Source organism: Canis lupus, chromosome 4 (genome assembly GCF_048164855.1).
Source record: "Canis lupus baileyi chromosome 4, mCanLup2.hap1, whole genome shotgun sequence".
Lineage (NCBI taxonomy): Eukaryota > Metazoa > Chordata > Mammalia > Carnivora > Canidae > Canis > Canis lupus.
Window position 1 is genome coordinate 69,974,582 of NC_132841.1, and position 26,115 is coordinate 70,000,696.

At 36.3% G+C, this 26,115-nt stretch overlaps 1 long non-coding RNA gene across 1 annotated transcript in view; it reads right to left on the reverse strand.

Moving 5' to 3' along the window:
• The window catches only part of LOC140631623 (uncharacterized), a 116,967-nt gene extending 103,939 nt beyond the window's left edge, over positions 1 to 13,028 (reverse strand). The window contains exon 1 of the long non-coding RNA XR_012029149.1: positions 12,815 to 13,028. This is a non-coding gene — a long non-coding RNA (uncharacterized lncRNA). The remainder of the gene's footprint in view (positions 1 to 12,814) is intronic.
• Positions 13,029 to 26,115: the final 13,087 nt, after the last annotated feature.

Here is a 26,115-nt window from a genome sequence, read left to right on the forward strand (position 1 = left end):
TATTCTGAGGACATAAAGGAGAAGATAGACTTACTTGCTCAAGACTTACCTGCTTAAAATTTAAAAACAAAAACTAGTTTTTAGACAGAAAGATATCAGAAGTAGAATTAATTTTTTAAAGATTTTATTTATTCATGAGAGAGACAGAGAGAGAGAGAGAGATCGGGAGGCAGAGACACAGGCAGAGGGAGAAGCAGGCTTCATACAGGGAGCCCTATGTGGGACTCGATCCTGGGATGCTCAACCACTGAGCTACCCAGGCATCCCCATAAGTAGAATTAAAATATAAGTTATAGACTTCTGGTTCTGGATAAGATGGAGTCAATGCCCCTTTATCTTCCACTGAACTCAATTATAAAACTTGGGCAGAGTGCATGGCCAGCTATTTGAGAATTCTAAGAAGTAAATATATGAAGGCAGATTGGGGAAGAACCCCAGAATTCAAAGGACCACTAAACCAGCTGTGCGTTTGCCATTGGTATACCCTGGTATGCCCCAGCCAAAACTCGCATATTGCAAAACCAAGATGAGCACTGTAAAGAAGATAGAGAGGTCACTCTAGTTCTAGTTCAAGAAACTGAAAAGGAAATTCCTAAAACTCAGAGACAGTTGGGGAGATTTCTTGAATTTTTTCCCCTTCCCCCCCCCTCCATTATCTTAGGGAGGAATAGTAGTGGCAAGAGCTTTTTTCGCCCTATTTTTTAAGTTGCTATCAATTTTTCTTTGGAGAAAAACATTCTTTCCTTGAAAGAGAAAAAAAAAAGGTTGCATAAAATCTAACTTGTTCTAGAAATACAAGCGAACTTTCTAGTACATAGCACTTTGAGTATCAAAGTATATGGTAAACATACAAATAAGAAGTTAGCCTACCTCTTATATACAGTATGCTATTTTAAATAATAAAATAAGCTCCATGAAGTACAACTGGCAAGTCAGAAACCAGCCAAAAGCTAGTGGGGCTGGGAAGCATCCTGTCCTTCAATCTAGCTGTGACTTCAAAAAGGTGTCACTGGACCTGCTGTGTTTACATTTTCCTTCTTTCTCTTCCTGCTGTGCATAACCCAGAACTGGGTGGGAATGGGCAGTTTCTGGTTAGAAGTCTGGAAAGAGCATTCTGTGGAACTGGAAAGTTCTTGACAGATAATAAAGAGGAGGTGCTCGGGAAGGCCACACTGTGAAGCTGTTTATAAAATTTTGGCCTCACCCCCAATCTGTACTGTACCAGAAAGATGTGGAATGCCATCTTTAAAGTGCTCAAAGAAATGAGCTACCCACTCAGAATCTGGTATGGGCAATGATGTCCTTTAGCACTTGAGGGGAATAAGAGACATTCTCAGATAAAAGGAAGCTAAGAGTAGTTGTTGGCAGCAGACTTGCTTTAAAAGAATTGCTAAAGGAAGTTCTTCAGATTGAAGGGAAACGATACCAGAAGAAAATTGGAACATCAGTAGTGAAGAAAGGGAACAAAGGGAAAATGTCTAAGTGTATATAATACTTTCTTTTTCTCCTCTTGAATTCTGTAAAAAGTGTTCAATGGTTGAAAGCATGAAATAGAACATTCTTGGATGGGAGTTTTTGTGTATGTAGAGGTAATTAAAAAGCCAGCTGAAGCATAAAGGATAGAAGTTAAAGAGAGAGGTTATAGTGGTAACATTTCCACATTCCAATTAGGTGGGAAAATATAGATTCTAAACAAACTGGGAAAAATCAGTATGTATTTTGTAAGTCCCAGAGTAAGCTCTACAAAATTATACAATTATATATAGTCAAAATGATTAGGCAAGTGGTATTTAGAACACTGAATAAGAAAATATCAAAGGAAAAGGTAAAAACACCAAGGGTCAAATGATGTTAAATTTAGAAAAAAAAAATGTAGTTTTTCTTCAGAGTCCCTGTGGAAGTTTTCCATAATATATCCTTGATAGTTAAAAAAGAGATTATCCAATATTTGTTTAGGGATATGTTGTGTTGAACACACACACAGCAAAGAACAGTAAATGAGTTGAATTAAATAAATGTAGAATTTTAAATTTTTTCCTATTACTGCTATTTAACTTATGGAAAAGACGACTGCTGTCATTTTGCTATGATCCTGTCATGTTAAATAATAAATAATCATTACTAGTTCTCTTGAATGACCAATTGCTAAAACTTGAGCTGTACATATGTTTGGCTAAATTTAAGAAGTGGATATTATAATTTATTAAAATCATCTTTTTTTACATGAGAAATGCTACATTTCACTTCTAGTTTTATTTCATTAATGATTAATAATTAGACATTAAATAGGCACATTTCCACAAGATGCTTTGTATTCTGTGACTACACTAAAAGCAACATGTGTTGATTTTATAGAGCAACTAGAACTCTCACAGACTGCTGATGAGAATATAAATTGGTATTCTGAAGAATTCTTAGCAGCATCTACTCAAATGAACACATGCGAACTATATGCATTCGTTTTTTTAATGCTGAGTATCAAATTACCACAAATTTAGTGGCTTAAAACAAAACTGTTATTAGCTTACAATTCTGTGGGTCAGAAGCCCCACACAGTATGGCTGGGTTATCTGCCTGGGGTTTCATAAGGCTAAAATCAAGCTGTTGGAAAGACTGAATCCTCATCTGGAGACTCTAGAGAGAAATCCACATCCTAGGCCATTCAGGTTTCTGGCAAAATTTCAGTTGTTGAGGCTATAGGACTAAGGTCCTGTTTCCTTGCTGTCAGCTGGGCCATCATCAGCTACTAGATGCCACTCTTTAGTCCTTGCGTGTGGACCCCTGTATTATCAAGCCAGACATGATGCAGCAAGTCTCCCTTGTGCTTCACATTTCTCTAACTTTGTCCTCTGCTCCCAGCTAGGGAAAAAATCTCTGCTTTTAAAGCAGTTGATGTGATTATATTAGGCCTGTGTGGAGATCTGTCTATGATAAAACCCATCTGGATACCTCCCTTTCATTAGGCATTGGATCCAGGGGACTATTTTTAGTGTTCTTTCTACCTCCTCCCATGACTGAGCAGTTCCTGTCCTAGATAATATCCAAGAGAAATGCACATAGAAGTATACCAAAATACACATGAATGTTAATAGAAGGAACACTCATATTAGCCGAAATTGGAAAAATTATGCAACAATAGGATAAATTGTGGTATATTTTTATAATTGATATATAGAAACAAGAATGAGCAAAATTCAACTACTTACAACAACATGAATGAATCTCATGGACATAATGAAGAGTAGGTAGGTAACTGTTCATGGAAACAAATGGAGGGGTACCTAACCCAGCCTAGAAAATCATAGAAAGCTTCCTGGGGAAAGTACAGCTTTCACTGCAAAGAATTAGAATATGTGATGGGGGAATAGGAGGTGAGGATTGAATTTTAAATTGGGATAATATGAACAGAAGCAAAAATCTGTAAAAGTTATAAACAGATGGGTATTATAAATGGATGGCAAAATTGTGGGGAAAAAAAGGTGTGTCTAGAGATTTGACAAAAGGTCAGAACATGGCAAAACTTCCAAGCCATATTTAGATTGGCCTTAATCCTTTGGGTCATGGGGACATGGGAGATCCTTGCAAAGGAAAGATATGGATATATTTATGTTTGGGATCACTGACACTGCAAAGTGGAAGAAAAAAGGAAAACATCAAGGAAACTAAACTAGTTAGGAGGCTACCCAAGTAGTACAGGTTAGAAATGGGGGGGAGCCCTAGTTAATTGGAATGAAGAGCAAAAGGAACAAAGTAAGAAGAATGGATGTTTTGTATCTGTCTCCTTTTCAAAAAGTCTTAATTCACACCAAAGTACCATTGACTAATAATATAGCTGCAGAATATTTCTATGTCTCCCAAGAGAAGGTGAAATTACCAATTAAGTAGGGATCTAGGCTATAAGTTGAAAAGATGACTTCTAGTTGTGCAATGTCAAGTATTTTCCTGAATAAGTTTTTCTTTGTTTGTTTCTTTGTTTCTAAGTCATCAGGACTTTTCCAGATGCACCACATCTCTAAATAAAGGAACGAGCCTGAGGTGACTCAGCTCAAAATCTATGTTTAATTATGACTTTCACCAAGTCAGCGACAGCAGAGAACTACAGAACTTCTTCAGGACTTTCCATACCACTATTGAGGGGTGGTGGACAAGTTCTGTAAAGGAAATTTCCCGAGCCATAGATATACTATATTGCCAGAAAAGCCTCACAAAGGCAATTCCTACAGACAATACTAGGCCAATAGAGGTCAATGACATCTGCATAAATGTGTGCTTTTTGACTTGTATACAAAAACGTTATAAATAGAAATGTCCTTTTCTTTTTAAGTTTCTCTTGTGATGCATTTGAAAAAGTCTTCCCCACGGTTTTGACCCTAATTAGCTTATAAAGAGAATGGACTTGACTTTTGAAATAAAGCATATATGTTAATATGATTAATTTCGCTCAAATTCTATATATATTTAATTGTAACTGTTCAATAGAGAAATAACTAATTTTCTGTTATTTTAATTCATATCAAATTAGTCTAGAATCAGTTGTTGGGTTATTTGAATTTCTGCTTCCCTTCCTATTAGACACAGACACACTCACACATTCACAGTCACATACACATATGTACACTTATATTTTGCCACAAATTATTTGGCATCAGACCCTTCCATCAGGAAAATATTCTAAACTTTATCTGTAAATAATTTTCCTACTCACAACAGGACTTCTACATTTTTTAAAGAGAGAAAAAAATAGCAATGTCTTTTAGTAGAAAATTACTCTTTTAAAAGTTTTAGTTTTTCTCACATTTTTTCATCATGGTTTTTTTTTTTTTAAGATTTTATTTATTTATTCATGATAGTCATACACAGAGAAAGAGAGAGGCAGAGACACAGGCAGAGGGAGAAGCAGGCTCCATGCACTGGGAGCCCGACGTGGGATTCGATCCCGGGTCTCCAGGATCGCGCCCTGGGCCAAAGGCAGGCGCCAAACCGATGCGCCACCCAGGGATGCCTCATCATGGTTTAATTAAGTTATCTTAATAAATCTTTTGGTCTAGGTTTCATTCTTTTATATAAAAAGACAAAAAATAACTTAAAATTGATAACAATAGTCCAGAGGTGGTCTGACCAAAGCAATAGACAATAGGTCTGTTGTTCCCTCTAATAAATTTTATATTCTGTTAACACATCTGGAAGTCACTATAAAGTTTTGGTAGCTCCTGCACCCACATGACCCATTGTGAGATTGCACTTAATTAAGGTAGTAAACATACTTAGTCCACATAAGCCATATTTATACAATCTGTTCTTGGACATTCCCCTGAATTTCTGGAGCCAAAATGTCTTTAACATGATAAATGGAGAGGAGTTTAGGTAGTAAAAGTGACTAAGAAATGAGTTGAAGGCTAGGGCTCTTCTAATTATCATTTTTTCCTTATTGCCAGGTACCAATTAGGTGCTTGATAAATGTCAAATTTAGTATATTATGGTAGCTTTTTAAGAATTGTTAAATTCTGAGTCTGTCATCCTAACATTGAGATCCCACGAAGCTTCGTATCATCTTTATTCTTAAAAATGTCTTCTATTCTTCTAAGTCATTGGTGGGGATTTGTTGAACTTCAAAAGATTAAAAACTGAATATTGTGATACAACACTTGAAACCTCTCTTCAGGCTTGTAAAAGGATTTTTTTATGTTTAAATGTAATCATTTAGCAAGGTGCTAATACACAATTCTAGGAACACTCACTGCAACTTATTATCATATGGGGCCATGATAATATATTGAGAGTTCTTTTCAAATGCCTTGCTAAAGTCTACATTCTCTATGTGAATTAAACTTTCCTGAAATATTAACCTAATGCTATTAATAAAGATGCGTTTGCTCTTAAGTTGAAAGATCCCTGGTTCTTAGTAGTCATTAGGAGTCAGAATAATGTCCTTTCTCTTTGCTGATTACAAAACATCTTTCTATTAATTATGTAGCAGATATTTTGAAATGTTAGCATTTTTATACCTGGAAATTCCTTTTTATCCTAGGACATGTTCTCCATTAAAAACCAGACCTTGAAGCTTAGAAAGCCATTGCCTTAGAATTGGATTATGCAGGAATTAAAAGAAAAAAAAGGCAAGGAAGTTAATTTTTTATTTTCTTTTTTCTTTTTTTCTTTTTATTTTATTATTATTATTTTTTAAATTTGGGATGCCTGGGTGACTCAGCGGTTGAGTGTCTGCCTTCGGCTCAGGGTGTGATCCTGGGGTCCGGGATCGAGTCCCACATCAGGCTCCTTGTGGGGAGCCTACTTCTCCCTCTGCCTATGTCTCTACCTCTCTCTCTGTTTCTCATAAATAAATAAATAAATAAATAAATAAAATCTTTTAAAAAAAGATTTTTATTTGAGAGAGAGAACACAAGCTAGGGAGAGAGGCAGAGAGAGAGAGAGAGAAACAGGCTCCCCACTGAGCAGGGAGCCCCACACTGGGCTCATCCTGGGATCATTACTGGAGCTGAAGGCAGACACTTAGCCAACTGAACCACCCAGGTGCCCCTTTGTTTTGATTTTTAAAATCTGTGGCTGAAGTACATTAATTAACACAACTCCTAGAATGGTTTGGGGGTTGAAGGATAGCAAGGACCGTTCTAAAATGGGCATAACTAGACATAGACCTTGAAAGTGGACACAAGCATAAAATAGTACATGGGACACAGATGCCATATTATCTTTGGATAAAGCTGATAAAGTGGAGGTGGTAGATTCTTTTGTTTGTTTTTTAAAGTTTTTTATTTATATTTTCATAAGAGACACAGAGAGAGGCAGAGACATAGGCAGAGGGAGAAGCAGGCTCCCAGTAGAGAGCCTGATGTAGGACTCGATCCCAGGACCCCAGGATCGTGACCTGAGCCAAAGGCGAGTGCTCAACCATGGAGTCACCCAGGTGCAGGTGCCTGGATTCTTTCCTTTGGGACCTAAAACATATAGAGAAACATGATAGAATGCAGACATTTCAGAGGTTACCAAGTTGGGTAGGTCTTTATGATATAGAACCAGATGAATCCTTTTCATTGATGCCCTATTTCTGTAAAAACAGGTACCCTGAACTCAGATGTAACCTTAGTGAAAAATGGAAATGAAGAAAACGCTTTATCAAAAGGAATATTCTGGAATTAACAAGGATAAAGATCGAAATAAAATTGCCACTTGTTAAAATTCATACATTTTTGTACTACTTTATTTTTATTTTTATTATTTTTTTTAATGAAGTAGAGTTGATACACAGCATTACATTCATTTCAGGTGATCACATAGTGATCTGACAAATTTGTATGTTATGCTGTCCTCACCACAAGTGTAGCTACCATCTGTCACCATACAATGCTATTACAATATTATCGAATATATTCCCTATGCTGTACCTTTTATTTCCATGACTTATTCATTCTGTAACTGGAGCCTGTATCTCCTATTCTCTTTTCCCATATCTCCTATTCCCCTTCACCCATTTTGTTCATCCTTTCCCCATCCCTTGGCAACCATAAGTTTGCTCTCTGTATTTATGAGTCTGTTTCTGCTTTCTGTTTTGTTTTTTTAGATTCCACATATAAGAGAAATCATATGGTATTTGTCTTTCTCTAACTTATTTCTCATAGCATAATACCCTGTAGGTCCATCCATGTTGCTATCACAAATGACAAGATCTCATTCTTTTTTATGGCTAAAGATATTTATAGGTATTTTTGCATATCCAATTTTATTAATCTGTGACCTGTGAAATTTGAAATTTGCACCAGTCATTCTAGAATCAAGCCTGAAACCATCGGCAAATATTTCCCATCACTTTTTGACGTCAAAACTGTGTTTACCCATCTCCAGTTTTCTAATACTGTTTCCATTCTCTAAAATTCTTAAAATTTACCAAAAATAACTCTAGAGTGATAGTTAAGATTTCCTAGGAAATTCAAACTTAATTGGAGAAGGCAAGATTCTTTCCTACATGCTTTAAACAAATTTGTTAGGAGAAGAGTTGAAAGGGTTTCACAGTGAACACCCAATATTCATTATCTAGATTCTACAATTAATATTTTAAAAAATATTTTATTTATTTGATTGACGGAATGAGCAAGAGAGAGAGAGGGAACATGAAGGAGGTAGGGACAGAGGGACGGGAGGGAAGCAACCTCCCCACTCAGCAGGAAGCCTGAGGGCTTGATCCAGAGATCATGACTTCAGCCTAAGACAGACACTTAATTGACTGAGCCACCCAGGTGCCCTTCAATTAATATTTTATATTTGCTATCCTTTCCCCCTACCTCTCCATCAATCGGTATTATTTTTGGTGTCTTAAAAAATAAGTTATATATATTAGTATATTCTACTTTAAATACTTTAGCACCATACCATTAACTTGAGTTAAAAAAAAAAAACAAACTTTTTTCATGGTTACTTTTTTCTGTTGGTGCAAATTCTATATACAATGAAATGTGACTTTTAAGTATAACATTGATAAGTTTGATAGATATTTATAGCCCCTAAAAAGGCAGAATATTATATTCTCTTAGAAAATCTTTCCATTGCCCTTTCCAGCAAATTTGTACCTACTCCACTCAGAGGCAAACCCTGTCTTGATTTTTTTTTCACCATAAAATATTTTCTCTATTTTTGATGGAGTCATGCGGTACGTCCTTTGGGTTAAGCTTTTTTCAGATGGCTACAGATTTATGCATTTGTTGTGCATTAATAGTCTGTTCCTTTTTATTGATGTATTCCGTTGGATGAACATACCATTCATGTGTCTATTTTTCTGATAGACATGTGGGTTGTTTCAGTTTTTTTTTTTTTTTTTTAAGATTTTATTTATTCATGAGAGACAGAGAGAGAGAAAGAGGGAGAGGCAGAGACACGGGGAGAAGCAGGGCTCCATGCAGTAAGCCTGACGCGGGATTTGATCCGTGGTCTCCAGGATCACGCCCTGGGCTGAAGGCGGCACTAAACCACTGAGCCACCTGGGCTGCCCGGGGCTGTTTCAGTTTTTGACTGTTATTAGTAAAGCAGCTGCTATAAATATCCTTGCTCACATCTTTTGGTGGACATTTGTTTTAATTTCTTTTGAGCAACTTTCTAGAATTAGAATTACTGGTTCATAGGCACAATGTAAGTTTATTTTTACAATAAACTGCCAAACCTTTTCTAAAGTAGTATCTTATTGTGATTTTTACAAGCTTTAAAACTATACTGTGCTTTGTGTATATGTGAATACCATTCCTTTCACTAGAGATGTTGAAGAAAAATAAAATAAATAAATATAAAATAAAACCTTCAGCTTAATAACAAAGACATTTGTTCCTCTTTGTCTAGATAACATTTAAAGACAATTCCCCTTAATTATTGTTCTTCATATTGTATCTAAATTTTGTTTCAGTTTTGAACTCTGCCTGGGGGCATTGTATTTCATTAATTTTAAAAAGCATTTATGAGTATCCAACAAGGCCTAGAAAAATTCTAAGCATGATGGTTAAACAAATAAGTCATAATATCTGCCCTCAGTCTTAACAAGAGGCAGATGTGTAAACAGCCATATTTAAGGATTATAGATAGTATTTTGGTTGCATATATGTGATATGGGAGGGCACGAGGAAGGAACTGTAAATTTTACCTGGTGAAATGAGAGAAAAGCCATGAAAATCTTTGAAGGGGAGATACTTGTACTCAATTATTTGTACAGGACTTTCAGAAGATACTATGTGGTTCAAATCCTTCATTACTTGAAGGATTGTTGTTTTTATAGTTTTGTGAACCTACTGGCTTTCTTCCTCTGCAGTGAATATGGAAACTGAACTGGACCAAAGATGCTCATTCTGGCCCCAACTCCATCTCTTGGCCTGTGATTTTCCAAGTCCTCGTTTCCTAATTTGTTTTTTTTGTTTGTTTGTTTTTAAAGATTTTATTTATTTATTTATGAGAGACACAGAGAGGCAGAGGGAGAAGCAGGCTTCCTGAGGGGAACCTGATGCAGGACTCTATCCCAGGACCCAGGATCACGACCAGAGCCAAAGGCAGATTCTCAACCACTGAACCACCCACCCCTGGCTTCCTAATTTGTTTCACTGACAACCTCAGAAAAAGTATGGCAGCATTCTTTCTTAAAACCTAAGCAAATGTGAGGCTTGTGAAGGAATTACTATCAGTTATAATACCCTTTTTTCTTTGCACTTTTCTCAGATACTCTTTAAAACACTTCCATGTGCAGTGTCTTGATCCATACAAGTATATATCTACGTGAAATATTGCACAATTGCCTCTTAACATGTTTGTTTCTTTGATCCAGAACTCACTTTCATCACCTTATTCCCATTAATGATCTCATCTCTTCAGGTTTACATCATATCCATGGAGTTACCAAAGTGTGTTCTAATCCAAATGCCCCTTGTTATTCCTACTCTATTTATTAATATATGGTGATATGTAATAAATAGATAAATAAAAATTAAAATAATAAAAAAACACAATTGTTTTAGCTTCCTGTTGTTGCTATAATAAATTACCACAAATTGAGTGGCTTAAAACAATACAAATTTGTAATCCTTCAGTTTCAGAGATTAAAAGTCTGAAATGGGTCTTACTGGGTTAAAATCAAGGTTTCTGCAGGGCTATTCTCCTTTTTTAGAGTCTTTAGAGGATAATTCTTTGCCTTTTCTCTTCCAACTTTTATAGGTCATCTGTAATTCATGGGTCATGTCCTCTTCCTCTGTCTTTAAAGGTAGAAGGGTAGCATCTTCTGACTCTGCTCTTTTGCCTCCCTTATCCACATTCAAAGGACTCTTTGATTACACTGGGCCCACTGGATAATTCAGGATAGTGTTTTTATCTTAAGGTCAGCTGATTAGCAATCTTAATTCCATCTGCAACTTTAATTCTTTTTTGCCATATAACATAACTTAAACACAGGTTATAGAAATTAGAATATGGACATCTTTAGGAGTCAATTATTCTGACTACCATACTGGTATTAAATTTTTATTTATTTGTATGTTTTGTTTTTACCTAACAATGTTCTCATTAGAAACCCTAGACACCTCCTTCACTGTTGGCCCTTTGTTCCTCTCACAACATGTTCTTCATGGTCATTTGCTCCCAACATTGTTTGGAATCTTCTCTCTACCTTGCATTTACTTTAAAGCTTCCTTTGGGCTACTGACTTGCTCCCAGAGCTTGAAAGATCTCAGTTCTATGAAGCCTGGGGCTTCAGTCTTGCAATTGGCTGTCCACTAATCTCTCTTGTGATCCATATTCCTTTCTTGTTAAAGTGCTAATGTTGAGTGAAAAATAAAAATAACACTTTTATCATTCCTTGCCATTTTCCCATTTCTTTTTTTTTCAGTTTATTTTTTTAGTTTTTATTTTTTTCTAAATTTATTTTTTATTGGTGTTCAAATTGCCAACATATAGAACAACACCCAGTGCTCATCCCATCAAGTGCCCCCCTCAGTGCCCGTCCCCAGTCACCCCCACCCCCCCGCCCACCTCCCCTTCCACCATCCCTAGTTTGTTTCCCAGAGTTAGGAGTCTTTCATGTTCTGTCTCCCTTTCTGATATTTCCCACTTATTTTTTCTCCTTTCCCCTTTATTCCCTTTCACTATTTTTTATATTCCCCAAATGAATCATTTTCCCATTTCTTTTCCAAGAGTTCAGAAGCTCTTAATAATTTCATAATCTTAATGATTTATTTTTGGTAGGTGTCAATCATGAGTCTACAAGTAATCAGTAATGGGTAGCACACAGAAGTTTTAGTTAACTGACAATCTATGTATCATTATGTTCTGTTTTTTCATTCCCAGTAGATTCTATGTGTATGTTTGTATGGGGAGAGGGGAGCAATACTAGCTTTTGTAATAAATACCCCTCAAAATTTTATTGTCTCAACATTAGAATTTTAAATCTCATTATCAGTTAATTCAATGTAATTGGCAAATAACTTCTCCATTTGGTAATTCAGATTCCTTCCCCCTGGAGGTCTCTCCATCTATAAGGCCTTGAAAGCCATCTATAGAAAGCAACAGAAGAGGAAACTAGGGATATAATGAGTGGAAGTTTTTGATGAACCTGGCCTAGAAGTGACACATATAATTTCTACTCATATTCTGTTGGTATGAACTAGTCCTGTGACCATAGATAAAGGACTGAGAAATAGAGTTTATGGATGGACAGCTGCTTGCCAGTGATGACTACACTATGGAAATGAGAGCAGAAACAAGGGTAGACCTCAAACCATGTTAGAGCCATAGCTTATTTCTTGATTGGCTCTGTTGTCTCAACCTTCCCTTTCATTCATATCCAGTACCCACCATCAGGATCTTCCTTAGTTTTTCATGATTTTCACCCCCCAAATTCTGCACACTCCTCATATGAGTGGAGAGAGGCTTATGCCCATGGGGTGGTTTCAGACATGTGAATTGCATGTATCCCTTCTATATGACATATCTTATATCACACAAAGTAGCTTTCATTCTCATCTCTCTCCCCAGTATTGCCCCATGGAATGTTAGATTTTAGTAAAAAATGAAAATAACAGCTTTCTCTAAATTCAGAAGGCTGGACTACTCCATTTTGAGAAGACTATCATTCTTATCTTATAGCTCCAACAAAGTTGCCTTTGCTTCTCTACTTTCTCCTACCATTTCTCACATCCAAGTAGGTTTCAATCTTCACCAGATTCTTCAAACCCTCATGCCTCTTAATTTTTTGTATTGCTTTATATTGTATATCTAATATCATGTCATACACTCTGACAAATAAGTTTATAGTAAAAGTATTTCCTTAAGACCTTACCTTTTATTCCTGTAGAAAACAGCAGCCAATTTGAACAAACACACAAAGATTCAATGATTGCCTCTGGTAGGAGATTTTGGAATAATTCCCCGGGCTTCTATGTGGTTAAGCCTGATTTCTCAACTATTTCTTGCAGGATAACTCTTTTGGTCAATGACATGCTACATATAATTGCCAAAAATGCATGTGGGTGGTCAATCCCAGAGTTGGCCATTCTCTCGATTAAAATAAGTGAATTGAGAAAAGAACAGTTACAAAATAGTTTAGGTTTCCATTTTCTAGGATAAAAAACAGAAAGTATGATTGGTTATTATATTGTATTATATTGTTTCCTTGACTGAAGATAAGTAAACTCTTTCTTTAATAGTGATTATAAATTTTATTGTTCTAGGTTTTTCTATATAACTGATCAAAACTATGACTCATCACTACAAAATCCCAACCTCACTCCAATCGAATATTTATAGGTATAGTTGCATAAGATTCTTTGTACTAATTCCAGGATTTCGAGATTTTTGAAAGCACATGAAATTATACTTATCTCAAGGAAATAGTGCAAGGGATCAAGATCATGGCCTCTGGAGTAAGACAGCACATAGCACTCAGGCTTTTGATCTTGAGAAAATTTCTTAACCATCTTAACCATTAGATTGTTTCTTAACCATCAATATTATCTTCCTTTAAAATAGGTAAAAATACTAGACCCAGGATGCGTGGGTGGCTCGGTGGTTAAGCATCTGCCTTTGGCTAAGGGTGTGATCCTGGAGTTCTGGGATGGAGTCCCACGTTGGGCTCCCCACATGGAGCCTGCTTCTCCCTCTACCTGTGTCTCTGCCTCTCTCTCTCTCTCTGTCTCTCATTAATAAATAAAAAAATAAAATCTTTAAATAAATAAATAAATAAATAAATAAATAAATAAATAAATAAAATCTTAAAAAAAATAGTAGACCCTATCTTATGGGGTTATTACAAGGTTCAAATTAGTTAATGTTAATAAAATAATGCCTGCTATATGGCAAACACTGTATAATTACTTAATAATTAAACTTGTAGTAAATTATCAGATATTTTTCTTCTTGAATTCAAGGGCTCAAAATAGAACAAGTCATCACTATGTTCTTCTTCACTCAAATTTCTGATTACTGGACTATTTTCTTTTAGGATTTTATTTGAGAAGGAGAGAGAGAGAGAGCAAGAGAAAGAGGAGGGGTAGAGAGAGACAAGAGAGAATCTCACTCAAGCAGACTCCACGCTGAGAATGGAGTCTGATGTGGGGCTTCATCCCACAACCTTGAGATCATGACCTGAGCCGAAATCAAGAGTTGGACGCTTAACTGACTGATCCACCGAAGCACACTTGATTACTGAACTCTTAAGGAAGCCATTAAAAAAATCTATTAAAGTTATTATACTGGCTAATATGGACTTTCCTATTTTTTAAAGTGCCATATTCTTACACTTGAATGATTTCCATGATTTAAAGAATCATTGTGTGAATGTGATAATAAAAAATCATTTAATTGTATAATATTGGAATATAACTTTATTATTAGAACAAATGAACTAAAAAATCTAAAAGAAATTTTACTTTAATAATTTATTATGCTTTCCCAAGAGATGGGTTAATTAGGGGAGAACTTGGTGGCCCTGGGTGTGAAAGATAGAAATGAGAATATTGTAAAAGAATTAGAATTAGGGGCACCTGGGTGACTCAGTCAGTTAAGCATCTGCCTTTGGGTCTGCCATAGACTCAGGTCAGGATCCTAGGGTCCTGAGATGCCTATGTTGGGCTCCTTTCTCAGCAGGGAGCCTGCTTCTTCCTCTCCTTCTGACATCTTCCCTCCTCCCTTGTTTGTGCTCTCTCTCTCTCTAATCCTAAAAAAAAAAAAAAAAAATTAAAAAGAGAAAAAACGATTGTGCTGTATTATATTTTCCCTCTAGTTACAGTCTCATCTTTCTCTTTAGTGGCTTTTATTCCCATCTGGTTTTTAATAATAAAAACATGAAACACTTCTATAAACCTGTAAGCAAACCATACTTACTAATGGGTTTGATTTTTTTCAATTTTTTTCTTTTCTTGCCTTTGTCTCTCTTTTCTGCTTATTGATGTGTTTTTGGAGTAGTATTGTTGGGGTCTAGAGCTGATGACCCGGAAAGAATTCTTAGGACATCTTTGGTGCAAAAAAGTGGTTTTATTAAAGCAGAAGGACAGGACCCCTGGCAGAAAGAGCTGTGACTTTGGGATAGTAAAGAGCAATAGATTTTGTATTTTGGGGTTGGGGGAAGTAAAGATAAGGGAAATTCCAAAAGGATTTTAATATGCTAAAAAAGACTCACAGCCTCACTGAGGCTGGGCCATTGTTAAACTAAGGTAGTTTTTCCACCTAGCAAGCCATTAACATGAAGACAGTTGGGAGTTTCCTGGAGGAATGAGTACTCTGCCTGCCTCAATTATTTGTCAATGGGTGCCGGTTATAAGGACAGTTAATTTTATTTACATTTTCTTCTGCCTCTGTTTCCCATCATTATTACTTCTTCATTTAACCTTTAGCCCCAAATGCACTAAAACTTAAAGTTTTGGGTTTTTTTTCTTGCAAGTAGAAGATGTGTGTGTTCATGTGTGTCTGTGCTTGTATTGTTTAAAGGATGTCTCAAAACACAATTATAATCAGAAGGTGAAAGAAAACTTTCACATAGAACGCAGTGAATTAGCTGATTAGCACTAAAGAAAGCACTAAAAATAGAAGCAGTTCACAGGTGAAAACTAGCAAATTCTAATTCTTCTAAGAGGAAAAAAGCTCTCCTGATGTCTAAATATTTTAGTTTATGGAAAAAAAACCCTCAACCACCTGTATCCTGAGTGCTAAATGGCCATTTTAATACTCCACTTCTTAATTCAAATTATCACAATTCTGCTGAAAAAAAAAAAAAACAGTTCATCTTTTTGCATCAGTTATTTAAGCAATCTATTGTCTTCTTCAATTACTAAAAGGAATCAAGGTCGGAAATGGCACTTATGTTACTTCTTTAATGTTTCTCTGGGTCTTAGTGGCTTCAGTTTTGTAAGTGATTTCCAGACCCTCATCTGTTCCTGCCCAAATAGGTGATTTTAGACTCACTAAATTGCTATCACATTTGCTATGCAAAGAGTTTAAAACCATAATCTTGAGAAAAACATATTTTATGCATATTGGCCTTCAACAAAAGTAATTAAACCAGAAGCACATTTTTGGTGGTAATAATGCCAGCCCAACAAATTAAATAGGCATTAATTTAGCATGAAATTTAATGCTCTTTTAAAATAATGGTTTGACAGCTATTTGGTTTCAACTTTTTTAAAGGTCTGAAAGTCTTAAACATGTAATATCATTTCCCATAGAAAAACTGGAATCATCTGATAGGTACTGTAAAGAACAGAGCGCTGGGTATGGCATCAGAGATCCAGGTCCTCCTTCCCCATAAATCTTGGCTCTATCAATTGAGGCCAAAAGATAATCCATTTATCCCTCCACCAACAAGGGTCAAAAGCAAGGCATACTTAAAACTAGGGCATGCCTTCCTCAGAGTATAGCACTGTATACATGGAGCAGGACTCCATATCCTTGGCTCCTCATAAACAGTTTTTTGTTTTTTGTGGGGGTTTTTTGGTCATTTTCCCCTCATTTTCACTGTATCCATGAAAGCAAATACAAACAAAAGAACACAAAACCCACTAATCAAAAATTCAGTTTGAATCTCTTGTTATCATATTGAATTCCTTTCAATCCTCTAATCTTGTCCTTCATGCCATTTTAGCCATTCCCTCCACTGGTCATCTTCTAAGCATAGTCATGACCAATAAGTGCAACACATTATAATTTCAATTTTGACAACTACCTCCTAAATTTTCAACTTAGGACCTCAAACTGTCAACCCCTTCACACGCTTCATTGATATTATCACTCTTTCAATATTCTTCATCCACTTGATACACTCTTGCTTTCCTTAGCAAGTTTAAGTTCCATGGTCAATCATTATAGTCAGTCCCTTGCATATACTTTTAACTCCAGGCTAACTCTTTTCCTTTGCTTTGCCTGGCAAAACCACAACCCTGGTCCAATCTAACTCTCAGCCTCCTTTGTGCCAGCCCCTGTGTAGCTCAACCTTGTGGACAAATACACAACCATGATAAGCTCATTCTGCTTCATTTTCATGAGCATGAAACTCATAGTGGGCCCTTAATATTTTCAGAAAATAATTTCAGTGTCCTCTGATCTCTTTCAGTGTCTTATTCTCTTCAAGGATTATTTCATATCTTCTAATTTCTCTAGAAATCCCAAGACCTCATCCCCTATTCTTACTCTCAGATGATGATCTAACTTCTTATCTAACTGAGAAAACTGAAGCAAGTTATATCCACTGTCTATCTGCTGCCTCTTCCCACAGGCTCAGCTTTCCCATTGGTAAACTATCCCTAAGCCTACCTAAAGCCACTTCCCACTGTCTCCATTGTTGCCATCATCATTTATCTGAGCCATCATCATAATATGTATTCTAGCATGACCTCCCCAATCTCCCTGCTTTACTCTTGCCTGCCACACTTATCCAGTCTCACTACAAAGTGATACTTTCAATACATAAGTCAGATAATGAAACTCTCCTCTTTAAATCCTTTCAATGGCTCCTATTCTACTCAGATTAAAACCAATTATAACAATCTACAGACCACTGTATATTCTCTGAGCCCCTATTACAAGTCACCCCATTATCTTTCTCCTTTGCTCACTCCTCTTCAGCTACCCTTTCCTTCTTTTACTTCTGGAATACAAGAGGAACACTCCAACACTCCTAATCCAAAATTAGGATTTTCTATGTGCTTTGCCCTCTGCCCAGACTAACTTTCCTTCATAGATGTTCATGTTTCACTGTCCTACCTTCTTCAAGTATTTTGGAAATGTCCTCTTCTCAATGAAATCTTCCTTGACCATGTTATTCAAATGACATTTCCACGCCCCTCAACATTTTTCACATTCTTAACTTGTTCTAGATTTATAGCATTCATTGAATTCTAACTATTTATTTGATGTACCATGTTCTTTGCTTATTTATGCTTTGTGCCCACCAGAATATAAGTTCCATAGGGAAGATGTTACTGGTTTTCTTTAGAGATGGATTTCAACTGATAACAGTATTGTGCTAACACACAGACATGTTGTGATATCTGCTGACAGAGTAGACACTCAGGTATGTTGGATAAATGATGGCTATTCATAAAAATTTGATACTGATGCTTATGAAAGAATTTCAATATCAAATTTCTAGATGTGTATACTTGATGGAAATATTTAGAAGCATTTAAATTAGCCATCTAAGATGGAAAATATAAATTGTATGCAATATTTCATGTACACACATACTTATAAACACAATAACAAAAAAATTTAGTGGAGAACTTCTTTCATTTCCACATTCTAATAGACCATTACGCCTGAGACAGAAGACAGCATTTTCACATAAGCCCTCTGAATAGTATGTTGTTCTTTAACTAAATTGTTCTTCTGTGGAATTTGCCATAAGGACACTTACATTGGAGAGATAAAACAACTTATATAACTTTGTATCTATTACACTGTCTTTTTGGGTGGCAGGTATGGGTAAGAAATACCAATATATCATGACATGATAAATCTCATGCTGAAAAAATGCAGTTAGTAAAATAATAGCTTTAATTAAAAGTCACTAGTCTCCTATTTTAGTCTCTTGGTACATGTGCAACATTAAAATTATAAATTAGAATTTATATGATAACACTGTAGAAAGGAGTTTGGAGAAAAATATCAACTCTCATAAAAATTAGAACTTCTTAATCTCTCCCTAATGAATAGGTTGGGCAATGTGACAAAGAATAAAAATTCAATCCCAAAAATGCTATTTTGAAATCATATTTGGCCTACATTTTGATATTTGTAGGAATGCTGCATATCTTTTTCCCTATAATTATGTGGTTGGGCTAGATCTTAAAGTTAAGTAAAATATTTAAAGTTGACGTACTAATGGAGAAAGATGCTCCAGAAAAAAAAAAAAAAAGTGTGCAATAAGAAAACATGCTTTTCTACCTTCAGAAAATTTGACTAAAGATTTGGGAACACAGATCTTACTACAATGGTAAAAGTTTCAGAAATTCTACTCAAACTGAAGTAGAATTTTTAAAGGAATTGAATTCTTTTTAACTCTACTACTTGACTCAATTTACAACCATGAACTCCAGAACCATGCCTAGGACCTGAGCCAGAGTCTAAGCTTTCTTCTCTGTTTTAAGCGAACCAACCAGCCCAGCCCTGAGTGTTGGCAATAGAACAAAGTAGAAGATAAACTGATTTTAAATAATGGTGCTTTATTGAAGTCTCCAACTGTCCTTGGACACTTTAGTACAATTTATAATTATAGAAGTTCATGAGGTCCAAGCACCACTAGACTCAAAGAAATCCAAACATAATGATTGCACCACAGCATCATTAGCAGGTTCCAAGAGAGGCGGGTCAATCTTTTAATCACTGGGCCCCTGCCTGGGATTCTGGCCCCACCCTCCAGGCATAAGCCATAGCCAGCCCAGAACAGGAAAAGGCCAAAGTTCACAGCTGAGATTCTCACCTCTCTCCACATGTTCTAATCAAGGAAGAGAGATAAAGAGTAAGGCAGAAAGTTGAAAGGAAGAGACAGGACACAATAGAATGGGGAAAAAGTGAAGAAACAATAACTGTGTATTATCTGCAGAGAACTAAGTTAAAATTTTCCAGAAGGAACCAGCATGCCTGAAAGAACTAGCAAGCCACTTCATCCATCACATGCTTCCTAAGGCAGCTATTTGAACCTAATGGAAAGTGGGTAATCATATGAATATACACATCTATTTGTCAAGTATTTGTGTATGAAAGACTTAACTACCCTTCAAGACACTTCCCTGATCTCTGGTTGATCTTATGAAGTACACCAGGATTTGGAAAGGAGAGTCATAAAGAATAATGCAAAAATAAAAAGTGACAAAGACTTACAGGTTGGGATTGTATGGGGGTGCAGTAAAAGGGTCAAAGTCAAATATTCAAAATTTTCCTCAAGTTTGAGGCATTTGGAAAAAATTGAAATTTAGTTAAGAGTTGTTTCTCTGACTCGATGCTTTTTTTTTTTTTTTTTTTTTTGGACATTAAGGAATATCCTACTTGTGTTCTTTTCTGTATCAAATATGATTTGTTTTCCTTTTTTTAATAGATTGAGTATTAACCCTCAAATTATAGATTATACCACTGAGATAATAAAATTTAATCATATCTTTTCTTTGGAATTTAGTAACAAAATTAAAAAAGCAAATATAAAAACCTCATGAAATCTAATTAATTCTTAGATATGGTAATACACCTGTAACTTCCTTGGGTAATTAGGTCAATGTAAACTGAGGTTACTCTCAAGAGGTTTATTTCCTTTCGTTTTCCTAAAGTTCAGATGCTTCGAAATAGTTACATTGCAGAGTTGGAAACAAAAAATTATTTTAGATTTGTGCTGCATAAAGCAGCCAAAGGAGCCCTTAGCAGTACTAATAATGAGAAGCAAGATTAAACTAAAACTTGAGGAACAGAAATGAGATATTATTAAAAATATTACAATAAAAAATGATTCCGATTTTTATCCAAAAAAAGTGTTCATAAAGGTCATCAATGTCATTTAAATAATGTTCAGAATAAAACATGATAAAGGGAAAAAACTTTTGTCTTCAAATATTTCCTGCTAGAGGAGAAATAATGCACCAAGCATGGCTCTAGGACAGGTGGGAGGAAGGGATCAAAACATCTCTTTATTAGCTACTTTAATGTCAATTATTTCACTTCTCAAGGTCCTTCTTTTATAGTTTATAAAACAAAAAGGTTGGAAGATAATCTTTGGGATCCTTTTCCTCTTTGAGTTTCTGTTTTTTAAATTTAAGGAAGGACTGGAAAAGGCAGGGGCAGGAGTTATCTTCCATATGGGTGTTACCTTTGAAGGGAAGTGAAGCCCAGAGAGTTGAGTTTTATCAGTGAATATAATCCCAACCTTGTATTCAAGTCCAGATGAGCCCATTACTATGTCCCTTAACTTTAAGTCAATATTAGTATCTTACATTTTGTTCTTCTCACAGAGATAAATAGTGAACTGATAAACAAGTCCAGGAGCTTTTAAGTTACTCTTTAACAAGGACTCCTTGTCATACTCCTCTTCCTGCATCCTTGACACCTAACCAAGTTCCTTTACTAATTTCCCATCCCATCTTCTCTTTTACCCTGACCCTCGGCTATGAATCTGCAGTGGTCCCTGCTGTATACAGAGGTTAATTAAATCTCTATCTTTTATTACAGTAGTTTTGAGTTCTATTGTCTTTGTCTTGAGCAATTTCTTCCTTGACATTTTTAGTAAGTATCTGATATATAGTTTTCTTTAACGTTATTAAAGAAAGAGGAACCCAGCAAAGCTCAGGCAGTTTCAGGGTGTGTCTCTCCATCTCTTCTAGAAAAGCAGAGGCACTAGGAAAAATAAGCCTAAATCTGTTCCTTTCCATGAAGAGGGAAGAAGTGGAGTAGAAGAATGGAGACACAGGCAGAGGGAGAAGCAGGCTCCGTGCAGGGAGCCTGATATGGGACTCGATCCTGGTACCGCGGGATCATACTTTGAGCCAGGGGCAGGTGCTCAACCACTAAGCCACCCAGACATCCCAGAAATCAAATTCTATTAACCAGTGCTTAGTGGCTGTGTGGCTTTAGACTTTCATTTCCTAACCTATAAAATGGGCACAATAATAGCACCTACTTCAAAGATCATTATGGGGATTGAGATAAATGTTAAACTGTTACTGTGAACATTCTAAGTTTTTAATAAGTATTAATAAAAATCACAAACCTTTTCTCAGAGTAGCCTATCACTCCAACTGACCATCAGGCCCTCATTCTAGCCCAACTTGGACTTGAAAGAACTGAGCAAGACCAAAAGAACCATGTGTGATTGGCAAAACTGAACTCTGGGTTTAGACTAACTGTGAAAGCTGCATTTATGTTCTGACCTGCTAAAGTTGGCACTATCTCTAAGGTAGCAGACTTATCAACATATTATCACTTAGCAGTAGAGATATGATTAAATAAAATGGCAAAGAGGGGTATTCTGAATACTCTGGGATGTATCCCTATCTCCCTAGGGAAATGCTCTATCTCAGGAATAAATGAAGCATTTACAAAAATCTCTGAGCAACTAAGGAATCTGAAGCACAAAGGAAAGAAGTTAGGTATGTAGCTGGATAAACAGAGGCAATTTAGGCAGAGGGAGAAGCAGGCTCCATGCAGGGAGCTCCACACAGGACTTGATCCTGGGACCCCAGGATCACACCCTGGGCTGAAGGTGGCGCTAAACCGCTGAGCCACCTGGGTTGCCCTGAACCCTATATTTTCAGTGTCCATGTGGAAATGTTTTTTTCTCTCCAGATGTGATACTTGATGAAATTCTCAAGATTTTTTCCATTTTCTTTATGCCATGATAAAGTTAGAGCCACAATGTGGGAAGTGGTGGTATAGAAAGCAAAGAAATATTGATAAGGTATTTTAAGCCCTGAAAGATTTCATAAAACATTACTCTCAATTCTATGAGCTTCCATTTTTTTTCCTCTGTCAGTGTGTGTAATCAAAAAGTCTGTATGAAAAAATCTACAGGGGTGGTTCAGTTGGTTAAGTGTCTGCCTTAGACTCAGGTCGTGATTCCAGCGTCCTGGGATTGAGCCCTGCATCATGCTCCCTGCTCAGCACGTAGGGAGCCTGCTTCTTCCTCTGCCTCTGCCTTTCACTCCCCGTGCTTGTGCTCTTTCTCTATAAAATAAATAAATAAAATCTTTAAAAAAAAAAAGATAAAAAGAAAAAAATGTGCAACTTCTCAGATAATGATGTATCAATGTTCTTTTTTTAATAAAGAATCCTAATCATCAGTTTTTATCGAAGGTATTTATTAAAAGTCTACTATATAAAGCATTATTTTAGACAAAAAGATTCATAAGAAAGATGACCACCTTCAAGGATCTTATAACCTAATTAAAAAAAGAAAACAGACCAGGGTGTGAGTCAGATTATTTTTGCCCTCTTCTCCCTTCCTCCAGCCTGGCACATGCTCATCCCTCCTGCCAGAGCCTGACATGCTCTCTGAGTCAAGGCCTCAACTGGAAATATGAGTTGATGATCTTTAGGACAGAGGGAGGGAAGATATTCTTTTAGAATAAGACCCAGGAGCCATATAAAGAGAAGTATGAAGATTTGTTTTTCTTATATTCTCTACATACAAGAACTAAGTAGTTTACTACCTCTAATCTCAGACCTGTCGTGAAGCAAGATGGAGATAACTAATTATCTCAGAGGCTGAGAAGAAGTGGCCCCTGATGGGTCAAGCAGAGAGATTCAAGTTACTTAAAAACCATGAAGAGAAAAGAGAAAAAAGAAAGAAAATCTCAAAGGTAGAGGGCTGTTAGTTAATGACCACAAAGTACTGGTCATGGAGATGGTACCAACTCCTAGCTTAAAGAATTCAATCCTGGAGAGAAGTCAGAGATATGTTGACTGGAGGAGGCATCCATCTCTCTGCATGGACTGGGACATATGAGGGAGGTAAAGTCTTGAACATTTTTCTGAATTAGATATGATGGTCTAACCATAAAGTTGTTTAAAACAATCTGTACCAGGGCCTGGTGGCCCAGCCAGCTAAGAACCTGCCTCTTGATTTCAGCTCAGGTCATGATCTCAGGGTTATAAGATCATGCCCTGCACTGGGCTCTGTGCTGGATATGGAGACTGATGAGGATTCTCTCTCTTCCTCTCTCTCTACTCCTCCCCATCCCCTCTCTCCCTCTCTAAAACAAAAAAAACAAAGATAGTCTGTAGCAAACTTCCTTTTCTCTATTAAAGGACACACCATCAATAATATAATAATAGAAAAACAAAAGTATATAGCTGATATACAGGCCATAAATGTTCACAGAAAGAAAGAGCCTGTGTGTTATGGTCAGAAATATATCATCAGGGGAAAAAAAAAAGTAACTGAACCTTGAAAGATGAAAAAGATTTAGATAAATTGAATGGGATGAGAATAGAGGCATAGTTCATGGTAACAGTGCAAACAATGACCTAGGAATGGAAATGAAGGTGGCATATGTAGGGGATAGTGAGGAAATTAGCAATACTGAATGCCAAGATTTCTTTCCATATCAACAATATCAGAAATAAGACTGAAAGGGAAGTACCATGTTCTAAAGACATGTAGATTTGGGTAGAGGACTTTACGCTTCTAAAATAATTGGTAGAAAGCCTTTGGAAATTCTTGACCCCTGGAGAGTGATGATGGAAGTTTCATTATAGAAAGATCGGTAATTACAGTTAGGACAAATTTGAGCAGGAAGACAAACATTGGAAAAGAGGCAGCAGGGAGGCTTTTATAACAATCAGGTAGGAGCAGAGAGGAATAGACCACCACAGTAGGCATTTCTAAGGAATAAGCAACCAGTGTTGGTGCTAGGTTATCTATAAGAAATAGCAGAAAGTTCAAAGACTTCCAACTGGACGACTAGAACAGCATTGAGTTTGCATGTTCCCAGGGCTTAACTGTGAGGTAAGAGTATCAAGCTGTCTTTTTGACTAACCAAATATAGATCATCTCAGGCAGCTTAATCTATTTGGTTAACTAAATTGAATCCACTTTCTCATCTGTAAAATGAGACAAACAGCTTAGGTGATTTCTGAAGCCTTGAAAACTTGCTGTTTTTATAACTTCTACTTTAATTGTGTCAAATTAGTGTGTATACTGAGAATTGTAATGCTGAGTGAGGCTTAGAAAACCTATCTCTAGCCATATCTCTAGCCAATCAGTACTACTACTTTCTTTAATTTCTCGCTATACACAACGGACCGGCTTATGATGGTATCAGTTGCAGCGACACTATAGGGATGTTTTATATTCTAACCGAATTGTTTTGAGTATAAATATACAAACAGCCCTTTTCTCTTTTTTTAATAATAAATTTATTTTTTATTGGTGTTCAATTTGCCAACATACAGAATAACACCCAGTGGTCATCCCGTCAAGTGCCCCCCTCAGTGCCTGCCACCCAGTCACCCCCACCCCCTGCCCTCCTCCCCTTCCACCACCCCTAGTTCATTTCCCAGAGTTAGGAGTCTTCATGTTCTGTCTCCCTTTCTGATATTTCCTATCCATTTCTTCTCCCTTCCCCTCTATTCCTTTTCACTATTATTTATATTCCCCAAATGCATGAGACCATATAATGTTTGTCCTTCTCCGATTGACTTATTTCACTCAGCATAACAGCCCTTTTCTAACTCTTTTGATTGTTTTCTTTTTCAATTCAGGGGAATTTTATAACTTTGGTATGATCCTAAGCAAGAATGTAAAGTTCATTCCCAACTCACTGAATCCAAGGCAATGGGACTAAAAACAGTATCACCAAAAACAATAGTAACTAACACTTGATTAAATCGGGAAGCGATTTATATACATTATATCTTTCAATATTTAGACCCACTTATGAGAGTTGCATACTAATTTTACCCTATTTATAGCTGATAAAGTTAAGAATTAACAAAGTTATGTTTTTTCTAGCCACAAAGTACTTAGTAGTGAAGTTAGAAGTATATCTTGAGGCTTTCTGATTCCCAAATTGATTTTCTTAACTTCTAGATCATATTGTGAGGCAATTAAAACACTGTGAATTCTTCCAAAGGATGAATGGGGTTTCTTCACTGACTGAATGAAACTCAGGAAATAGAGACATGAAAGAGTTGTTACATACTGGATTAACATCCATTCACCTCCCCCACTGGGCTGGGTTGATAGAAAATAAGATTATTTGGGGGCTCACATTTGAGAGTGGAAAGTAAAGAAAGAAATCAGAATCCTTAATCTCTACCCTTTCCCTTATAGCAGGAGAAAACAGAAAAAGGAAGATTTGGTCTTGACTCACCTCTGTAACAGAAAAATGTAACATTTCTTGCACCTTTTTCTTCGGTGCTTAGAATATTAAGCATGGAGATGTAATTCATTGGGACATATTTGAAATCTGAATGCATTCACTTTGAGAATCAAACAGAATTTGCAGGAAAGGCTGTCAGAAAAACTCTTCTAACTAAATATGCCGTTGCAACTTAGGTAATTACCGAAATATTTATTTACACGTTATAAAGAATTTAAAGAGTTACTCAGGCTATGGTATCAGTTTTGGACTAGTAATAATAGGACAGAAAGAAAAAGTCAATACATTC